General features: G+C 38.4%; 1 long non-coding RNA gene across 1 annotated transcript in view; it reads left to right on the top strand.

Moving 5' to 3' along the window:
- The window catches only part of LOC130923756 (uncharacterized), a 37,349-nt gene extending 20,479 nt beyond the window's left edge, over positions 1–16,870 (top strand). The window contains exon 3 of the long non-coding RNA XR_009064767.1: positions 16,162–16,870. This is a non-coding gene — a long non-coding RNA (uncharacterized LOC130923756). The remainder of the gene's footprint in view (positions 1–16,161) is intronic.
- The last annotated feature ends 3,642 nt before the right edge of the window (positions 16,871–20,512 follow it).

Raw genomic sequence — 20,512 nt, 5'->3', positions numbered from 1 at the left:
CAACATTCGGGGCAGGATTATGTTTTTTCTCCCGTTTGTTGCCATGGCAATCAAATCCATCCCATCCATGCGTTTCCAGTTGTGGTGAAGGATTAGATGAGGATGTCAGACATCTGTGTCAAATCCCTCTCTAGCTGATTTCAGTCGTTTTGTCATGTTCTTGGATGACTGATGACAGGCTGATACTTCTATAAGAAGTCATTTCCTACTTTTCCGCTCGTTTTAATGATTTTGCTCTCCTTTGCGTCCTAGTTTACTGCCTGAGGTACTCTGGCCTTTGAGGTAAATACCATTTGCTTTGTGGCTGAATGGTTGAATAATGGCGTGAAGTATGCGCTGAATGAGAAGCCGAGGCCAGAAACTGGAGTAATCTGGCCCCTCTGACATGGACCGATGGGGATTAATGAGCGGGAAAGCGAGTCAACATTTACAATTTTATAGAAAGAGGGACAACATGTTGGGTTTGGCGGTGTTCTCACAACAGCCGCTGCTTTATGAAGACATGGGTGATGACTGTGACAACTGCTTGTAAAAATTACAACGTTATATCTTGGCACTGATCCAATGAAAACAGTAGATACAAATAACACACTTAGAAAATTGTGGTTCAGTCACTCATTCATTTTCTGGTCGAGTAAACCTGTCAAATTTGAGGCAAACTAAACTCACCAGAAATTTTTAAGCATGAACAACAACATTCAGCGCTGGCCTGAAATGGATAATATATTTGCAGTGCCGCATCCGGTAACGGTATTATTGACAAGTTACACTTATGATTCAACTTCTTCAACAGATCTGCAATCAGAAAGAAAAATATTTTGCCATGCTGTAATTTTACGATACCGCTCCAGACACAGTTAGTGAGCCGTTTTACAAAAGCTGCAAAGTCTACACTGAAACCAACACGTTTGTTGGAATGATACATGACAAAAAAAAGATTGGGGGGAGGGACATGTACACCCTTGTACAGTTAAATATGCGCTCATTCTAAACAGGATAAAAATCAAACTGTAACTTGCTAGTTAGCATGCGCTTCATGTTAAAAATCTCAAAATAACGTACTGTAACATAGCGAAAGAAGACTGCCTTAGTTTTGCCAATACAGTGACCCCTTGTTTTTCGCGGTTAATGGGGAACTCAAGAACTCATCGCAATCAGTGAAAAACTGCGAAATAGCGCCCCCCCCCCCAATTTTTTTGTTTTTGTTTTGTTCAATGTAGTCAGATTTATCATTGGTCAGATTTGTCATTGGAAAGATATGACATGTTTTTTCACCTTTTTCCCCAAAGCATAAAAAAAAACAACTATTATGTTTGTGTGTGTGTGTGTATATATATGTATATATTAGGGCTGTCAAAATTATCGCGTTAACGGGCAGTAATTAATTTTTAAAATTAATTACGTTAAAATATTTGACGCAATTAACGCACAGATGCCCCGCTCAAACAGATTAAAATGACAGCACAGTGAAATGTGTACTTGTTGTGTTTTTCGGAGTTTTGTCGCCCTCTGCTGGCGCTTGGGTGCGACTGATTTTATAGGCTTCAGCACCCATCAGCATTGTGTAAGTAATTATTGACATCAACAATGGCGGGCTACTAGTTTATTTTTTGATTGAAAGTTTTACAAATTTTATTAAAACGAAAACATTAAGAGGGGTTTTAATATAAAATTTTTATAACTTGTACTAACTTTTATCTTTTAAGAGCTACAAGTCTTTCTATCCATGGATCGCTTTAACAGAATATTAATAATGGAAATGCCATCTTGTTGTGATTTATTGTTATAATAAACAAATACAGTACTCATGTACCGTATGTTGAATGTATATATCCATCTTGTGTCTTATCTTTCCATTCCAACAATAATTTACAGAAAAATATGGCATATTTGATAGATGTTTGAATTGCGATTAATTGCGATTAATTAATTTTAAGCTGTAATTAACTCGATTAAAAATTGTAATCGTTTGACACCCCTAATATATATATATATATGTATACTGTATGGTGGAAAACACACACAAGGCTGAAAAAGCAGTTTCTGCTCTTCCACCCCTCTGTAAAATAAACTGCTGTATTTTAAGCCAAAGGAACTGTTGTGTTTGATAGAACAATATGTCTATATTAAGCCCCCGAACTATTTTTAAGTTGTCCGTTTTACCCTGGAAACCCCTGTTTACAGACGTCGCGGAACCGCTTTTGTTTCAACCTTACCATAAAAAGAAGCTAAGTAATCGTATTTATTATTCGAAATGTCTGTCATTTTTAGCTTAGAATCATTAATTGATGTCTAATAAATACTTTAACACAAAAAAACGACTTTAAAAAATTATTCACTTGCATAGTTTTAACTTTTAAACAAATTACGTCACAATGTAAAAAGTCACGGATATCTACTTCACAACTATCGCTTAATTGTATTTTTTTCGTTACTGTCGCATTTTCCCCAATATTTTAAATGATAAATAATGGATCCAAGCAAAAAAAAAAAAAAATTGAAAAAAAATGTTTTAAAGGGTAAATATACGAAAATGAAAACATCGACCACCCCTTGATGTCTGCGATTTCTGCATCGCGACGCTTGTTATATTACTATGTTTCACTCGTAAAATCCCCCCGAAATCCGGCTGTGGCCATTCACAGCTGTGTCTTGACACTCGGTGATACATGCTACATGGAGTTTTTGGATCGAAAAGAGGTAAGTACGTGATAATATCTCATTAAAATAATGCCGTCTTTAATTATGCTCTCGTATGCTCTCACCTCCAGTTAGGTTTTTTTTTTTTTTTTTTTTTTCTAAAAATGCCCTCCTGTTCAAAATTTTTCTTCCTCTAGAAAATTAAGATTTTAAGCTTTCCATTGATGTATCACACATGCATATCGGACAATTTTGAAAACTGGCCAAATTGGGAGTCCCAGAACTTCAAGTCACCTGAGTGTTTTCCGCCATATATATATATATATATATATATATATATATATATTTTTTTTTTTTTGATAAAACGTTTTTAAGCATTTCAAATTTAATAATTATGATGAAGTTTTAAACATGTTACTGTCCCACCAAATTATTTTTAAACAAGGAAAAGAAGTAAACGCCCAATCCATTTCATAAAAATTTAAAAAAATGCTTGTCCTTATTAAACGCTTCATTGAGTGTGTCCACTCAAATCCGCTCAAGCTGCTCACTTACACACAATGAGTTGCCACATCAACTGTTTAACAAGCTAAACGATGTTGACGCATGTGGCGCTTTAAAGTCTTAGCTTACAAGCGGCAATATCTGGCAATATCAAACCTTGACTGTTTGTCAATCATCATTAACTTAAATAGGCAACTCCAGTGCACTGCCTGACCAAGAAAAGCACAGAGTGAGCGTGAGAGACTATGCGATCGGATTGGGACGGCTCAGGGCCGGCCCAGGCCATTTGGGGGCCCTAAGCAAAATAATGCAAAGGGGCCCATATTTTTGGCCCACCATTTCGTCACAGTGTACTGTGAAACCCATACATGCAATCCAACCCATACGTCCATATTTTGTATATTAATCAGATTTTGTTGCACTGCATACTTCAAACTTCTCACCCCAAATGATTGTCAGTACTTACAGTAGATAGCGCCAAACCTTTTTCTAAAAGAGGTTAAGGAAGAATTTGTATTTTTTTAAGCTTGTAATCAAGTATCAAAACTCAAATAAAGCAAACTGTAGTCAACAAAATAAATTATGAATTAAACAATTGCCAGAATACTGCAAATATTTATTTTTTTTTAATTGAAAAATAATCCGCCCTGGTCTGAGGGCGCGAAGTTTGAAGCGTGAAGTAGCGAGGCATCAATGTAGTATGATAATTCAGAATTTCAGCAAATTCAGGTCAGGGGGGATGGAGATATGACCTCTTGAACAAATTTCACCCCATTTTTGAATTTCAAATGTCCGTATCTCAGCATTTCATTCTGAAATTACTGTAGCTGGACTGGGAAAACTAAATCAAATTTAGAATGCATCACAATATTCGGCTGTTTAGATTTGTAACCTTTTAACTCTGTCCTTCATAATTTAAAAAAAAACAAAACAAAAAAAATAGACATATACTGTATATATGTATATTGCAAGCAACAGTTCAAGCTTTCCTATTCTGCCTTGCTCAGGTCAAGGTCAGGTGTTTCATAGGGTGAAGCTCACGATCAGTGGTCAGATCACAAAATCTACACTACCAAACATTGAGATAGTTCAAATTTGATATCAAAAATGGAATCTACATATCTTTCCCAGTCGAACAACTCTAATTTGAGATTGATAGGAGAAGGGGTTACCAAGATAGACATTTATAATTCAGAAAGGGTGGAATTTGTCAGAGTCAATGGTTTAAGACAGGGGTCGGAAACCTTTTTGGCTGAGAGAGCCATGAACACCACATATTTTTAAATGTAATTCCGTGAGAGCCATACAATATGTTTAAAACTAAAAATACAAGTAATGTGTGCATTTTATGTAATGTCAACACTTTTAAAGTACAATACGTCTCTGAATTATTTTTAATAACATTGTTATGCTGTTGCCAATTAATGACGAGTATTTCTTACCATTAATGTGACTTCTGGTGCTGCATGGTTTTGCTGATGGCTTTGTAGTCTGGTTGATACTTGGTGGGGTAAAGCTTCATGCAGGCGTTGAGAAACTTATGCACGGAGCACCATCAGTGCACACCGAAACAAGTTTATCCATCGGTAGATTTTTTTTTTTTTAGCGAACTCAGTGAAGGACTTGAATAAATCCTCCCGTCTTGCTGTCCCTTTCACAACCTTGCAATCACGCTGAAGTGGGATAAATAGCTTACATCTGTTGACTCGTCCAAAGTGAGAGAAAAAAAGGTGCCTTATGTCCTGCTGAAAAGTACGATACGCCTCGTCTTTTTTTTCTTTTTGCCATCTTCTCAAACGGATTTCTAAAATTAGATGACAACGCGGAAAACGAAACTGAAAACAAGGAATGTTTACTTCCTGATCTCACGTGCACACGCACATCGGCCGCTATTTTCGACAGCAAAATACGGCAACCCCACTTTGAAAGTGTCCCTGCCTCATCTGCGTTGCCTATGCGATTGATAGATAAATAGATAGATTGACACAACGGCATGTATGTTTGCCACTTTTCCACTAAAATTACTGTAAACCGGCTTTCTAGTCAGCGGTTGTAGTATATGGACTACGTGTCCAATGCTCACCCTGGGCTCACGCAGCCAATGGCATGAGACTTTGGGGGATCTAACGTAGCACATCTATGTTGCTATTTGATGATATCTAGTGCGAAGTGCACGAGTGTTGTCGGAGCATTAAAAAAGTTATTATACGCTACAAAAGTCACGTCTGCTCATTACTGCACAACACCAGCGTATGACCGGTGACCGTCGTCATTTCACGCAATGCTCAAAGGTGTATAACAAACGTAGTTTCCCAACACCTGGTTTAAGAGGTCGTATCACCATAACTCCTGACACATTTCTACTAAAAGTTAGAATTTTAGCTTTTTAAAGATTAAAATTGTCAAATACTTTGGTAGATTAGACATGGAATGATCCTAAATTTAAAATTCAGATCCTTCACACTTTATCATCATCTTTCTGTCGTCTTCAACAACCGAAATTAGAGCATATTTATTGTTTTCCAAGCAATAAAAGTTCTCCCCCTCTACAACAAACATCCACTGTGCACCTAAGGGAACAAGTTTGTAATGTTTTCTGTGTGGAGGTAGAAGAGATCCCTGGATATATTGGTCTTGTTTTGTAGTATTAAATATTTAAGTCCGAAATACTCATGAATTAATAAAGCAATACAAAGACCAGAATGAAAACTTGTATCGGCCTGATTTAAAACCACCATAGTGTCTGATTTCAAGATAAATCAGGGGATAACTTCACAGATCCTCTGGTGAGAGTGGCAGTGAACAGACACAATAGCTCGGGTAAGGGCAGCAAGGTCACAACATGTTTAGCAAAGTGTTATAACCGGAGCAATGGTAGTAGGTCAGCCAATACGGATGAGACACGCACACCATCTGTGTGTGATGTTTAATCTCTGGCAACTTTAATCTGGCATTCCATGGGCAATTTCAAGGGATTTTATATGTGTACTATCAGGCCTTTGCAAGGAAAAATAGCTGAATATAAAATACATTGCTTTGTTACTTGTCGAAATGGATTTTTGTAAAAACAATGGTATTACTGCAGTAATACACAGTGCAATTCAAGTTCAATTCATTTTACGGATTCAGATTGTTCTACGACCAACCTTGTAACTTAGTTTATTCATGGATGAAATCAATATTACCCATTAAGATAAATAGGCCAGTAATTTTTTCCAACTTCCAAACTACCGTAATCTTTTTGTAAATTGTGTTTATGTAAATGCCAATGATACCTACAGTATGTCCTTCAACGTCAATGACGGCTAAGACCGTCAATGTCATATACGGTTTTGTCTGTCAACCCCAAAGACGGCTAAATCTGTCAATGCCATCGATGTACATAACCATCAATGCCAAATATAGCCATATACAGGTAGTCCCCAGGTTACGACGTTTCCAATTTACGTGATTTCAATTTTACGATGCCAGAGTCTTGTCCGCCATTTTTATGTCGAGTTGTTTTTTTTTTTGTTTTTTTTAAATAATGTTGACTTTGGTTTTCTGATGCATTTTTTTTGGCGTAGAGTGGGTAGTACTTCTGCACGTGAGTAAGAGCGCATATACATACGAAGAATAATGTATTCGCGCACACGAACAAGAACGTACGCGCACCCATGAGGAAGAGCGCACGCGCACTCACGAAGTAGCAAGTCGCACAGCCGGGTGAGGGCAAAGATTACAGCTGGAAGCCTGCGCTCATATTTGTTGCTTGTGAGGCATCCACAGAGGAAGCACCTGTATACAGTGGGGCAAATAAGTATTTAGTCAACCACCAATTGTGCAAGTTCTCCTACTTGAAAAGATTAGAGAGGCCTGTAATTGTCAACATGGGAGACAGAATGTGGAAAAAAACAGAAAATCTCATTGTTTGATTTTTAAAGAATTTATTTCCAAACTACAATGGAAAATAAGTATTTGGTCACCTACAAACAAGCAAGATTGCTGGCTGTCAAAGAGGTCTAACTTCTTCTAATGAGGTCTAACGAGGCGCCACTCGTTACCTGTATTAATGGCACCTGTTTTGACTCATTATCGGTATAAAAGACACCTGTCCACAATCTCAGTCAGTCACACTCCAAACTCCACTATGGCAATAACCTGTTTTTCTGCAAAGGGACCAGGACGACTGATCTGTGTAAAGGAAAGAATGAATGGGGCCATGTATCAAGAGATTTTGAGTGAAAATCTCCTTCCATCAGCAAGGGCATTGAAGATGAGACGTGGCTGGGTCTTTCAGCATGACAATGATCCCAAACACACAGCCAGGGCAACAAAGGAATGGCTTCGTAAGAAGCATTTCAAGGTCCTGGAGTGGCCTAGCCAGTCTCCAGATCTCAACCCCATAGAAAATCTGTGGAGGGAGTTGAAAGTCCGTGTTGCCCAATGACAGCCCGAAAACCTCACTGCTCTAGAGGAGATCTGCCTGGAGGAATGGGCCAAAATACCAGCAACAGTGTGCGAAAAGCTTGTGAAGAGTTACAGAAAACGTTTGGCCTCCGTTATTGCCAACAAAGAATAAATACTTATTTTCCACCAAGATTTGCAAATAAATTCTTTAAAAATCAAACAATGTGATTTTCTGGGTTTTTTTTCCCCAACATTGTCTCTCATGGTTGAGGTTTACCCAGGCTGACAATTACAGGCCTCTCTAATATTTTCAAGTGGGAGACCTTGCACAATTAGTGGTTGACTAAATACTTATTTGCCCCACTGTATAACACTTTTTGTACTGTTTATTGTGTGTTTTACATGGAGCGAGATTATGTGATTCTTTTCGATGATGTGCGGACGCTAACTGGTAGATGCTCATCGTTTGTGTGGATTGTTATTGCTGCATCGGCATCACATTATAAACACAAATTTGAATTACTGTTATTATAGATGAAACTGCCTTATTTTCATTTTTATTTTAGTTTCATTCTGCAAGTGTTGATGTCATGAGCAGCTGAATAAAGTCAGCAACCACACAGACGTCTGACATCGTCATTTCGGAGCTTAGCTCGCTGTCTAGCTAAAACGTAGCTCCAACATCTTGGCGAGGACAGTACAATGACTTATATGTTTTTGGATTTTTATTGTGAGATTTTCAGGGCATTTAGGGGTACTTAAAAGGTTAATTCCGATTCACACAGAAATTTGGTTTACGTTGCCAGTGTAGGAACGGATCTCGTTCTTAACCCGGGGGACTACTTGTACTTCAATGCCAATGATGACCACATCAGTGATTCTCTAGAAAGGCTATATCCATAAACGCCAAAGACAGGATGCATCAGTCAATTTCAATGATTGATATAGTTGACATTTTTAATGGGAAATGGGAAAAATTTACCGACCAGCAAACCAAAAAAGCCCTACACAATTGATCCAGAAATTTATGGTGTTAAATCAAGGTCAAAAGTTTCGTAATCCGAAAAAAGAAACGATTTAAAAAAAAAAAAGTTTTGTTGTTGAATCTTTTAAAAGCGAAAACGTCGTTTTGATTTTTTCAGTTACAAAGTTGATATTTTCAGGTTCAAAGATTTTTTTTCCACTTTCAGGTCTTATTTTTTCAGTTTCAATTTTTTTTTTTCAATTTCAGATCTTATTTTTTCAGTTTCAATTTTTTTTTCACATTCAAATCTTTTTTTTTCACCTTCAGATCTTTTTTTTTCAGATTCAAAATTTTTGGCCGTGTTTTAACGTGGGGGGGCGCGGCCTCGACGAGAGGCGTGTTGACGTGTGAGACAGCTTATCAAAGCAACCCCGAATGATGCTGCCTTCAGGAAACGTGGGTACTTTGTAACTTTGTAACTGAAAAAATCAAAACGATGTTTTCGCTTTTGAAAGATTCAACAACAAAACTTAAACATTCAGTTTCAAACTTTTTTTTTTCAATCGTTTCTTTTTTTCGGATTACAAAACTTTTGGCCTTGATTTAACACCATAGAAATGGCATCTTCTAGTTACTCCAAATATTTGGATGAAAAATACTTCTAGGCCATAGATATAATGATGTGTGATGACAGATTGTTTCTTCACAACATAAACCAGTTCATACCATGTCACTCATAACCTTCAAATGTTAGTTTAAGACAGTAAATATTTTTAGGGGGGAAAAACATTTTTGGCCCATAACTTTAAACCAATCAAAATATAACAATGTATACTTCTTGGGTATATCCCACTAAATACTGTTTGTAACCACAAAATTTTGTATTATGCAACCATTGTTTTCATTACAGCAATGTGGTTACCAGAAAAGGACATTCTAAGTAATTTAATCAAACGTTATGATTAACAGTATGTTTTGTAGTAAGTTTCCACACCCTCTCATAAAAATAACAAATATGTTGCATTCAAAAAGAGAGTGTCAGTGTGACTCAAATGCTCACATCACACATGGCCTGGATGAATGATTTGCTGTAATTAAACCTGACCCCACCCCTCCTATTCCCTGTCTCAGTTGCCTCAGAGTCAAATTAAATGCTAATTATTTAATACGGAGATTACCCACCCCAAATGCAGGGATTGCTCTGTCATGCATATAGAGTCAGGTTCTCCCAGGGTCGTTCTTAAATAGCAAGACATCAAAAGTTGCTCTTTATTGACTCTTACAACATTTCAAAGAAGGAAAACCACCTGAAGCTATTTGTGCAAGTTTTATCAACCTATGCCTCAAGGCTGTATATGCATTTATAGACTGCATGACATTGTTGATTATAATATAAGTATCACACACAGCTGAGTTTGCTGATAAATGTTTGATTTTAAGCATGAGGTTAAATTCACATCAAAGTTAACATGTCCTTGTTCACTCCAGTGACCCCACAGTTTTTCCCGCGTTCATTGTTTGGTATCATTATGATTTTTCTAATTTACGGCATAGCGTACAGCTATATTTTACCCCCTGCAATATACTCCTCCTTTGATTTATAACAGCTGCTGTCCTGCTTGGAGAGATGCTGTTATCACTGATCAGGAGCAGCCCTGAGAGGTGATTTATGAGAGATGGGATTTCCGGTCAGAACGGCCTAATTGAGCGTCTGTATTCTCCAGAGCAGTCCTTGGGAGAAGGATGGTGTAATGAGGGAGAAAATGACGAGTCCAAGACATTTTGGTTGTATAGTAAATGAGTTTCGCCACAGCTGCAGAGTGGAGGCATTAGAACAAAACAAAATCAAATGGTTATGAACACCTGCTTAAATGCAAAGTGACCTCGCAGCATTATTTTCAGCCCAGTGAGGTCTCTTCATCCCACAGGAGTCCAGGGGATTGCAATGAGATTGTGCCCCACCTCTCTTCCCCAATTGGGGCACTGGGACATTCTGCCTCATTAGGAGCGTTGTACTCGCCTTTACAACTACGGTCGGGTCACAAATACTGGAGAGGTGCAGTCCATTATGGTCCCTCACTGGTGCATGATTGTACCCACAGGGATGCAAGTGAAATCCAAACTTAACGGTTTCTACTCTTTATATCGCTGTTGTAACATGGCTGTAAGAAATAGTGGACATTGTAAATAATCCGTTTTGACTAAAACCGAATTGTAAGAAAACCAGAGGAATATTTTCTGTAGGCATTCATGCATCATAAATTGGATTACAGGACAGACCTGGCTGCAGAAAGAAATTACATTGGGGCCTTTCATTTTTTTTGGGGGGGGGGGGGCGGCACACTTCTTCAACGTAAATTTAGCCTGATCAGTGGCGTTTTTACCCGTTATATTTTCTGATGATTATGTCAGTCAGTGAAACTGCAGGAGGTGGCCGCGCTATCCCTTTATGTTGACTTTTGGCTGCGTCTTTGTCATGGCTTGAGTTCGTCTTTAGTTTCTTGAAAAAACCTGGATGTCCATTCCAATTTGAATTAGCAACGGAGGAGCCGATCAATCGCCATTTCTGTAACCGAAGCAATCCCTATCCAATCGCAGTACCCAATGGCCGGCAACTCGGCCCGCCCCAGGCGGGCCATGATTGGCTAGAAATTGCCTTCATTCGCTGCTCAGATTGGTTGAACTGAATGACGACAGATCAAGATAGGATGAATACAGCAGTGTTTTTGAACCTTTTCTGAGTCACTGGACGTTTTTACACCGGAAAAATCTCGTGGCACACCACACCAAAATGTTCCAAAATTACTTTCTGTACAGTATATTTAATTATAAAATAATTTCTCAGTATTTATACTTACTCAGTGTGAAACTTGAGCCTGTTAAGATGAACACAAAGCCAAAAAACTGGCAGGAATCTTCTTCAATGGCTCTCAGTCTCTCTCTCTTTTTATTTTTATTTTTTTTTAGCAGTTAGGCTTGAAAAATTCAGAATTATCAGACAGGGGGACTTGAGCAATGTCTTTAAACACATCAGGGCTGGTCATCTCGCTGACAATGGCTTTGCAGGCAGGTAGTATTAACGTCTCTGCCACACTTTGGGGCTTTTTGGATTTAGCAACAAAGTAACTGGCTTTCAGGGCTTTCTTATTTTTCTTTATAGTTTTTCTCAAAAAAGTTGCCGGTTTCTCTGTCTTTTCACAAAGGCGAACAAAATAGTCTATCGACTTGTTCTGAGACAGGCGTTCATTTGGAAATGACGTTTCGCTAGATAGCTGATCGTGTCGCGTTCAAGAACTGCTCGGATTTCTAGCCATCACCCACCATGCTGTCCTCGATAATGTGTTGGAATAAAACACAGAGGGAGAATTAACGGTCGTCACATATGGACAAAATGGAAAGGACACTTTTGTGTATATCGACACTTGACGAGTCAAATAATAAACAGTAGACGTGCTGGGGTCCACATTGTTGCGGAGAGCAAAGTGGCTGATGGCTAGAAATCCGAGGAGTTCTCGAACGCAACACGAGCAATGCCCCACTCATCTGCACACAACCGAGAATTTTTTGCCTACTTCTTCCTTCCTACTGCAACTTTGCCCGACGATGTTTAAAAAAAAAAAAAAAAAAAAACGACACTGGATAATTTCTCGCGGCACACCTGACGATCTCTCACAGCGGCGGCACGATCGGTTGAAAAACACTGGATTAGAGGGTTCGTCGTCTTCATGTGTGGGTGGGTGTGTGTGTTTTTTTGTGAAAGTTTAAAAAAAATAAAATAAAAAAATACACAGTACAGTCTAATCGAGCCAGGGCAGGCACAGCAGTCTCTCAGGGCGGGCCTGGCCCCCTAATGCCCGCCCATGCTGCCGGGTCTGTTACAGGACCTGTTCCAGAGTCTTGAATGTAGATGCCTCAAAATTAGAGTTGTCCGATAAGGTCTATTTAACTGATAACCGATATCCCGATAATGTCCAACTTCAAAAATCCGATATCAAACTGATACCAATATATTTGGTCATGGACTTAAAGGCAACCTCGGACTTAACTGGTAGGCTCTAATAAGTCACAATTGTTCTCTTTTACTAAAATATGTTATTAGAAACACGTATAATATTGCCATTGATTTAAAACTCTATAATATTTAGTACACGTTTTGACCTACGGAGGGCGCCAGGTTTTATGCGCGCAATGGACGCTCGGGGTGATGACGTAGGTCGTCACTGTCACTAGACGAACACTACCAGTGTTCTGCAATGCCTTCCTACACGGCAAGACGTCCAACACATGCGCACATCGGTTAAAAGCGACGAATACTTACTATGTTTTTTTTATTACCTTTTCGCTGCCTCAAAATACTTTTTGCATATGTCCTCTCATACTTTTAAGCATTGTGTTTTCTTGTGGTAGCTTTAAAGCAGATTGTTGATCTGTTGACCACATTTGTCACGTAGCGAATCAAAACCACCCTTATTTGATATTACAATGTTTAAGTATTTTCTTAAAGCATCATTAGTATGTTCTATGCATCTAAACAAAACAAGCTGAAAGCGCACGGTAGTACTTTGGGTGTCAAATTCGCATCTTGTAGACGTTTCGCCGGTGTAGCACATTTTGGCAGAACACCGGTTTTGTCCTACTCTCATCTCATCTCATCCCGTCTTTCCCGTTCATTTTGCTTTTGCTGCTCGTTTTGTGAAATATCGACAGTGCTGTCATGCTCATTAATGTTCCTCTCGGGTTCAAATCGAAAGGGCTAAACAAATGACATGGTTATGTTGCTAGAGTCATACTCTGGAACGTAACCTAGTGACGTCAACAACAATGGCGACCTACTAGTTATAAGTAATTTTACAAATTGTATAAAAACGAAAACATCAAGAGGGGTTTTAATATCAAATTATTTGAACTCATAATAAGGTTTATCTTTTAAGAACTACAAGTCTTTCTAGCCGTGGCTCCCTTTATTATATTATGGCTAACTATATTGTGATGCCCAGGTCAAATGGTCTGCTCACATAAAAAATCCCAAGCATCTTAGTTTGGGACATCTAATGGTCAATAAGAATAACTTCTGTGCTAAGCTGTGACCAGTCCTTGTAATAAGGCAGAAGGCTTCTCCATTCACTTTGAAGGGAACAGGCATACTGGGCAAAAACTGATGAAAAACAGATGTCGATATTATCTGACATCATTTTAAAATGCTTTTCTCGGCTGATACAACTCTACTCAAAATACTAACAAAAAATGACCTTTTGTTACAGTTTTACGATAAAACTGTCATTTTAATGCACTTAATTTGATTAATTGCACTGTAAATTAATGTGTTATTAAATTGAATCTAAGATTAATCATAAAACACTGGGGTGGAACTCGAACTTGATGTACCGTTACACCCTTAAAATATAGTATTGTCTGAAGAATTGATATAGTATGACTTATGAAGCATCCTGAAATTGGTTATTTATTGTATGATACTTTGAAGGAACGAATGAATGATCGGACATTAATTTACTGCTACCGTCCCACTTCAAATGGATTGGACATCTACTTGTGATACTCATTGGTGAGAAGGTGCATGTTGGCTTTTTTTACTTATTGTCTGCCATTGATGCCTTATTAATGCTAATGTTAACCCTCCCACTTCAAATGGATTGGACATCTACTAGTGACAAACTTATTTCAATTCACAGCAGAAGGATGATTGGACACTACCTGATCGGACTTCTAGCAATGTCTACATAATATTTCAAAGACTGCAGTGCCGAGGGAAGGACCGCTGAATAGATCCAGGGTGGCTTCCAGGATGCTCGGAGTGATAACTAACGATGAATGCTGGTGTCTGAGCACTCCGAGGATGTCGATGAGTTTGTGTCGGTGGCTGTAACTCAGTGCTGGCGCCAGCGCAGCGAGCTGAGGGAGCACATCGGGCGCCAAACAAATGAACAAGCAAGCTCACTCCAGCACTGCTGAAGTCAGCACTATAGAGTGACACATGTCAGTGTCAATGTGTTTGTGCATGCAATAATGTCAGAAAATAATCACTAATACAAGAGTCCTCCTTCACAAGTGAAGTGACAGACGTCCAATCCATTTGAAGTGGGAGGGTTAGCAATGACCATTCACGCTCAATATTTGCTAAATAGGTTGACTCATTTTAATGTAGTAAGTATTACTTTCAATTGAAGAGAGTAAAAGTGAAAAGTAGTGAAGTAAAGCACAAATAGAAGAAAAAAATTACCAAAAATATGAATTAAAGTATTTCTTTAATTCCAACTTTTACGGACACTCGTAAATAAAAGCCGGGAAGTGGCCATCGAAAATGGTGGCAGCCATTTATCAATGCTTGCACTATTTTAGCCAATCAAATGTGAGTATCCCATGAAGGTCATTTGTACTACAGTGATCCCTTGTGTTTCGTGGTTAATGGGGACCAGAACCCGCCGCAATAAAGTGAAAAACCATGAAGTTGCACGCCCCCCCCCCCCCCCCCCCCCACCAAAAAAATAAAAAATAAAAATTGTGTTTAATGTATTTATTCAGATTCAGCATTGGAAAGAGATACGTATAAGACATGTTTTTTCACTTTTTTTCCGAAAATATAATTTAAAAAAAACATATTTTTAATAAATGGCTTTCAAGCACTTGTCATTGTAATAATTCTACGTTTTAAACATGTCATTGTAATAATTCTACGTTTTAAACATGTTACTGTCCCACCGAATTATTTTTAAACAAAACTAGTAAAAATTAGAAATATGCTTTAGTAAATGCATCATTGAGTGAGTCCACTCAAATCCACTCAAGCTGCTCACTTACACAATGAGTTGCCACAGCAACTGTTTAACAAGTTAAACGATGATTGACGCATGCGGCGCTTTGAAGCTTTGGCTTCCAGACATCTGTGGCAAGATCAAACATTAAACGTCTGTCAATCATCATTAACTTTAATAATTACCTCCAGTGCACTGTCTGACCAACAAGGAGCAGCAGGAGGGAGAGTGAGACTACGTTATCGGCTCGGGACGGCTCGTCTGTATTCATTTATTTATTTATTTATTTTTCAATTGAAAAAAATCTGCGATAGCCACAGCAGCTGAAACAGCTGATTTGTCACAGCAAACACAAGCTTCAGTATACAGTACATACGAGGCAAACTGCAGCTTTTGCAATATGTGAAAAGGTTGTCCGCCCGATTGCCTGCCTGAGCGGTCCACTGTCCGACAAAGCCAAGGCAGCCCTGCCCTGCTTACACTCAAGATGTTAATTGGTGCAATCCAACCCTGTGGTTTTGCGAGTGTGAATGGGAATGACTAATGAGGACCATGTTGCTCACAAAAGATATGCTGACTAGGGTCAAATGATCATTCTCTGGTTACAAAAGTGATTTATATCAACTGATCCTCCCTTGGTAGTTCTAATGTTAATTGTAGGACATTCCAAGGTCACTTCCGTTTGATTTTAGGGCATTTCCACCTCACTTCGTGTTGACTTTGGTTCATGTTCTGTTGATATTAGATCACTTTCTGATAATTTTGGAATATTCCATGGTAACTTCTTGTAAATTTTAGGTCACTTCCTATTAATTTTTGGGCGATTCACGGAAGTTTTTTTTTTTTTTTTTTTTTTAAATAATGACCTTCAATGGAGATTTTTTTTGTCCCCAGGTTTCGACGGACTCGACTTACGAGATTTCGACTTTACGACGCCGGAGTGTCGTCCGGCATTGTCTCCAGTTTTTTTGTTTTTGTTTTTTTTTTACTGCGTAAACAGTACCTAATTCTACTGCAGAATATCTTAATATTAACTTTATTAACTAACTGATTAACTAACTAACTAACTAACTAACTAACTAACTAACTAACTAACTAACTAACTAACTAACTAACTAACTAACTAACTAACTAACTAACATGTTCTGTCCACACTAAACGTGAAGTTGTTCTAATCGACTGACAGCAAACAAGACACTTGTGGTTTTTGAAGCATTTTCCTCCCTTCCCTGTTGACATTTGAAAAGCTGTAGCACACATGTGTACACTTATGTTCAAAACGTCACACATTTTAACGATAAAATACGACACAAAACAATTGGTGTTCAAACGTCCATCACGTATGATTGAAATATAAATTTAGTATATTAAATTAGCCAAATCTGCCTAGCAAAAGTCCGCTAGCTTAAATGCTATGAATGCTAACGTATCTACAATTTTCATAGCAAATCACTCACACATAACTCCACGAACTGTAACTCTAAACTTAATTAGAAATGCATACACAGACATATATTATCTTAAAAACCTAGCCTTATGTGGGGCAAATGAGAGGGCAGCTGTCCTATATCCATGTCAGACGAGTCTCCTACTCAGTCATAGAAGCCAAGGTGACAGTCCAGCCACACCCAACGCTGCTACTAGAGAGCAGTGTATCCTCCGTCATTAAACAAAATAAAATACTTTTGGACTTTCTGAATAGTTATTTTTTTTAAGGGTTAATTCCGATTTACGTGAAATTTTGGGTTACGTCTCCAGTGTAGGAACGGAACTCGTTCGTAATCCAGGCACTACCTGTATTTGCCAAATACTAGCTGATAACTTTTGTCGGCATATATATACTGTATACTGTATTCATAGATATACTGTATATATACTGTATATGTATGTGTATATATATTGTATGAATTATGTGAATAGGAAAAAACGGTAGCACAACCTTTTTGCCATTCATTTTCCCACCAAAATTTAATTTTTGGCACAACCTTGAACATTGGTCGGAAATCGAAATCGAACCTGCGTCGTGTGAATTTTAGGAACGTTTGGAAGTTGTGACTTTGTCAATCGGTCGAAGCGTATGGGCAGTGCGTTGTGTCGAAAAAGTGGACGGAACTAAAATTTTGAATATTATTTGTCGGGAGCTTTGCTTTGCAAACTCAACCCTTCTGCTGTCAATAACATAATTCTCGTGCAAGCTAGGGAGGTGGCTGCTTAGCGCTGCAGGGAAACTCAGGGTAAATATTGCCAAGGAGAGTTTGACGCCAATTAGACTGCTCCTCTTCCCGTCGTTGCACCCTGGCAGGAAGGCCTCATGCAGCATTCGGCTCCCACTCGTCTGTCTGGGTTGATGGTGATGACACTCGTCAGAATTTTTTGTCATTCCTTTCCCTGAGTTCATTTGTGAGTTCTTCCGCTGGTGTTCCCACACAGTGGACTTGGCAGAATCAGGCCGAAGGAAAAAAAAAAACATAAAATCCTCAATGTACTGAGGCTGTAAATTACCTTCCAGTGCATCGTGTCCCCGTTAAAAAGCATTGCGTGTACAACAGATCGCCGAAGGTCAAATTCATACCATCCCGGTCGAGCCCCAGATTTGTTTGAATTTTTGCTATAATAAGTACAGGAACGGTGAAAGGGTCAAACATGGAAAGATATACAGTATTACTGGAGTGGGAACCTCTGGGTATTTATCTATATATATGGTATATATCTGGGTATATATAAACGTCTTTTACCTTTAATCTTGTGGCGCAATTAGAGTTCCAGTTGATCCGTCCGCAGTCGCTTGTCCATCTCCTCCTCATCTGAGTCCCATCTAGCAAGCCAAAAATGATGTCGGGGTCACCAGATTGAAGGAATCTGAACTTCTAGCCAGACTGCCGGAATCGCGCCAGCCGAACAGAGACTTCAACAATCCGGCCAGAAGGCCAAACTCTGCGTGTTCACCTTAGTGTTAACCCTTTGTACTGACTCAATTTTGAAAGGTTTAAAGAAGGCTCACCGTAAACAAGTTGACAATTTATTCAGGTCGACAGCGATCAAAACGGCAAGGCAAAACAGAAACACTCAGGCGGCGAGGCAAGGTCACCCTATCACACGTCAACAAAAGGTTCCCGAGAAATAATGATAACGCTTAGTTAAACATTCAGTCTTTTGAAGGCTGCGGTGGGGTGGGCCTAGTAAAGGGTGTTGTTTTAGGGTAATTCTTCAGTTGCGGGTTTGGGCGGTCAAGTTCGTGCGTCACCTTTCGTTGCTGGGTCGTAGTTGCTAAGGCAACTCAGGTGCGAGGTTGGGCCTGCCTTGACGTCTGAGAGGCGTCATGCTATCAAACTTAGTGCTTCTTGTTCTCAGGTGTTGCTTTGGTAGGCCGGGATGTCTAGGTCCCACCGAAGAGATGACGACGGCAGCGTCTTTTCCTTTGCTTATCAGGCAAGGGCTGATATGGAATGTACTGATGATTCAGCGCTGGCCTTCTGCTTTGTGAGGGGTATGTCTGTGTATTATATTATAATTAGTGCTGTCAAATTTATCGCGTTAACGGGCGGTAATTAATTTTTTAAATTAATCACGTTAAAATATTTGATGCAATTAACGCATGCACGGAATGACCCGTTAATGCGTTGCCTCAAACAGTTTACAATGACGCCGTTTTAGCACACTGAGAGCGAAAAGGCAGAAAAATGCGAGTGGACACAGGCGTTCATTGGACCGCGCCTTTTATTGGCTTAAGCTTTGGCAACTCTTTCACAACCAATATAAGTATTGTGGCGATCAATGTGGGGAAGAATGACAGGAGACGATCTTTTTCTTAACATGCTTAATTGAACACAATGCAGATCATACTGTATAGCATTTGCAGCCACCACTGACAGTCATGGTTGCTCAACTTCCTATCATGCATTTGGGCGGAACAGATAAGTCGCTACAGTATTATTTAGTTAAAGCACAACAAAAATAATTAAAAAAAAATAATGTTCACAAAAAGAAAAGCACTCAATGCAAAGAGAACTGGCATTCCCAATCAAAATAGCTATCCAAAATACTCATAAAACTTACTCAGACTTTGCCTTGGCTAGATCTCTAATTAATTTAAAACTCGCCTTTGACACCTTGTGGTGTATTTCAATCACTACCTTACGTAGTTAAAGACACTAGTTTATTTTTGATTGAAAATTTTACAAATTTTATTAAAACGAAAACATTAAGAGGGGTTTTAATATAAAATTATTATAACTTGTACTCAAATTTATCTTTTAAGAACTACAAGTCTTTTTATCCGTGGATCCCATTAACAGAAAGAATGTTAATATGTTAATGCCATCTTGTGGATTTATTGTTATAATAAATAAATACAGTATTTATGTATAGTATGTTGAATGTTTATGTCCGTCTTGTGTCTTATCTCTCCATTCCAACAGTAATTTACAGAAAAATATGGCATATTTTAGAGATGGTTTGAATTGCGATTACTTAAGATTAATTCATTTTTAAGCTGTGATTAACTCGATTAAAAATTTTAATCGTTTGACTGCCCAAATAATTCTTATATTGTAATATTAAATTATGGTTAAATGTCATTTTTATTATATCGAGTGTGTTAGAATAATGCAAACAGTTAGACGGTGCCTACAAGAAAAGGTTCTCGATCTCCTTCAGGCCTAAAAAAACAGTACATTCAATTTTGATTTTAATCCAAACTCTAATCCGAATAAAGAAATTTTGTCCATATATACATAGCTACTGAAGTGAAATATGCGTGGTCTCTCATGTACGTCAGCATAGCATAACCCATAACCCAAGCCTGAAGAGAAAGGCCATAGGTCTTGTCATTACTCAGCCACATATCCGTTCACTTCCCTTACGCTTATTCAACTCTGATATGTCACTCATCTAAATTTAGATGTGTGTGCAATAAAAAAAGAAAAAGTGGGATATTTATGGAGACCATGCTTCAAGCGCCTCATCTCAGAGCTTGGATGTTTTTCCACATGAAAGCGATGAGTTGAATATTTCATCTTTCTCTTCCTGCTGCCCAGTTTTGAACCGATCTGGCACTTTGATATTCAAGTCCAGACAATAGTTGTACTTTTCACCACCACAAAACCATAGGATTTCTTTTTATAATAGAGAATAATCCTTTTCTACTCAGTGTAAAACAAATATAATCCTCTTTCATGGCTTTACACCATTACACTGCAAAAAAATAGATTTAAAGTTGACAATTCAAATTCTTTAATTGATGTGA

Source organism: Corythoichthys intestinalis, chromosome 11 (genome assembly GCF_030265065.1).
Source record: "Corythoichthys intestinalis isolate RoL2023-P3 chromosome 11, ASM3026506v1, whole genome shotgun sequence".
Taxonomy (NCBI): domain Eukaryota; kingdom Metazoa; phylum Chordata; class Actinopteri; order Syngnathiformes; family Syngnathidae; genus Corythoichthys; species Corythoichthys intestinalis.
Note: the sequence above shows the minus strand (reverse complement) of the source record. Positions and strands in the feature narration are given on the sequence as shown.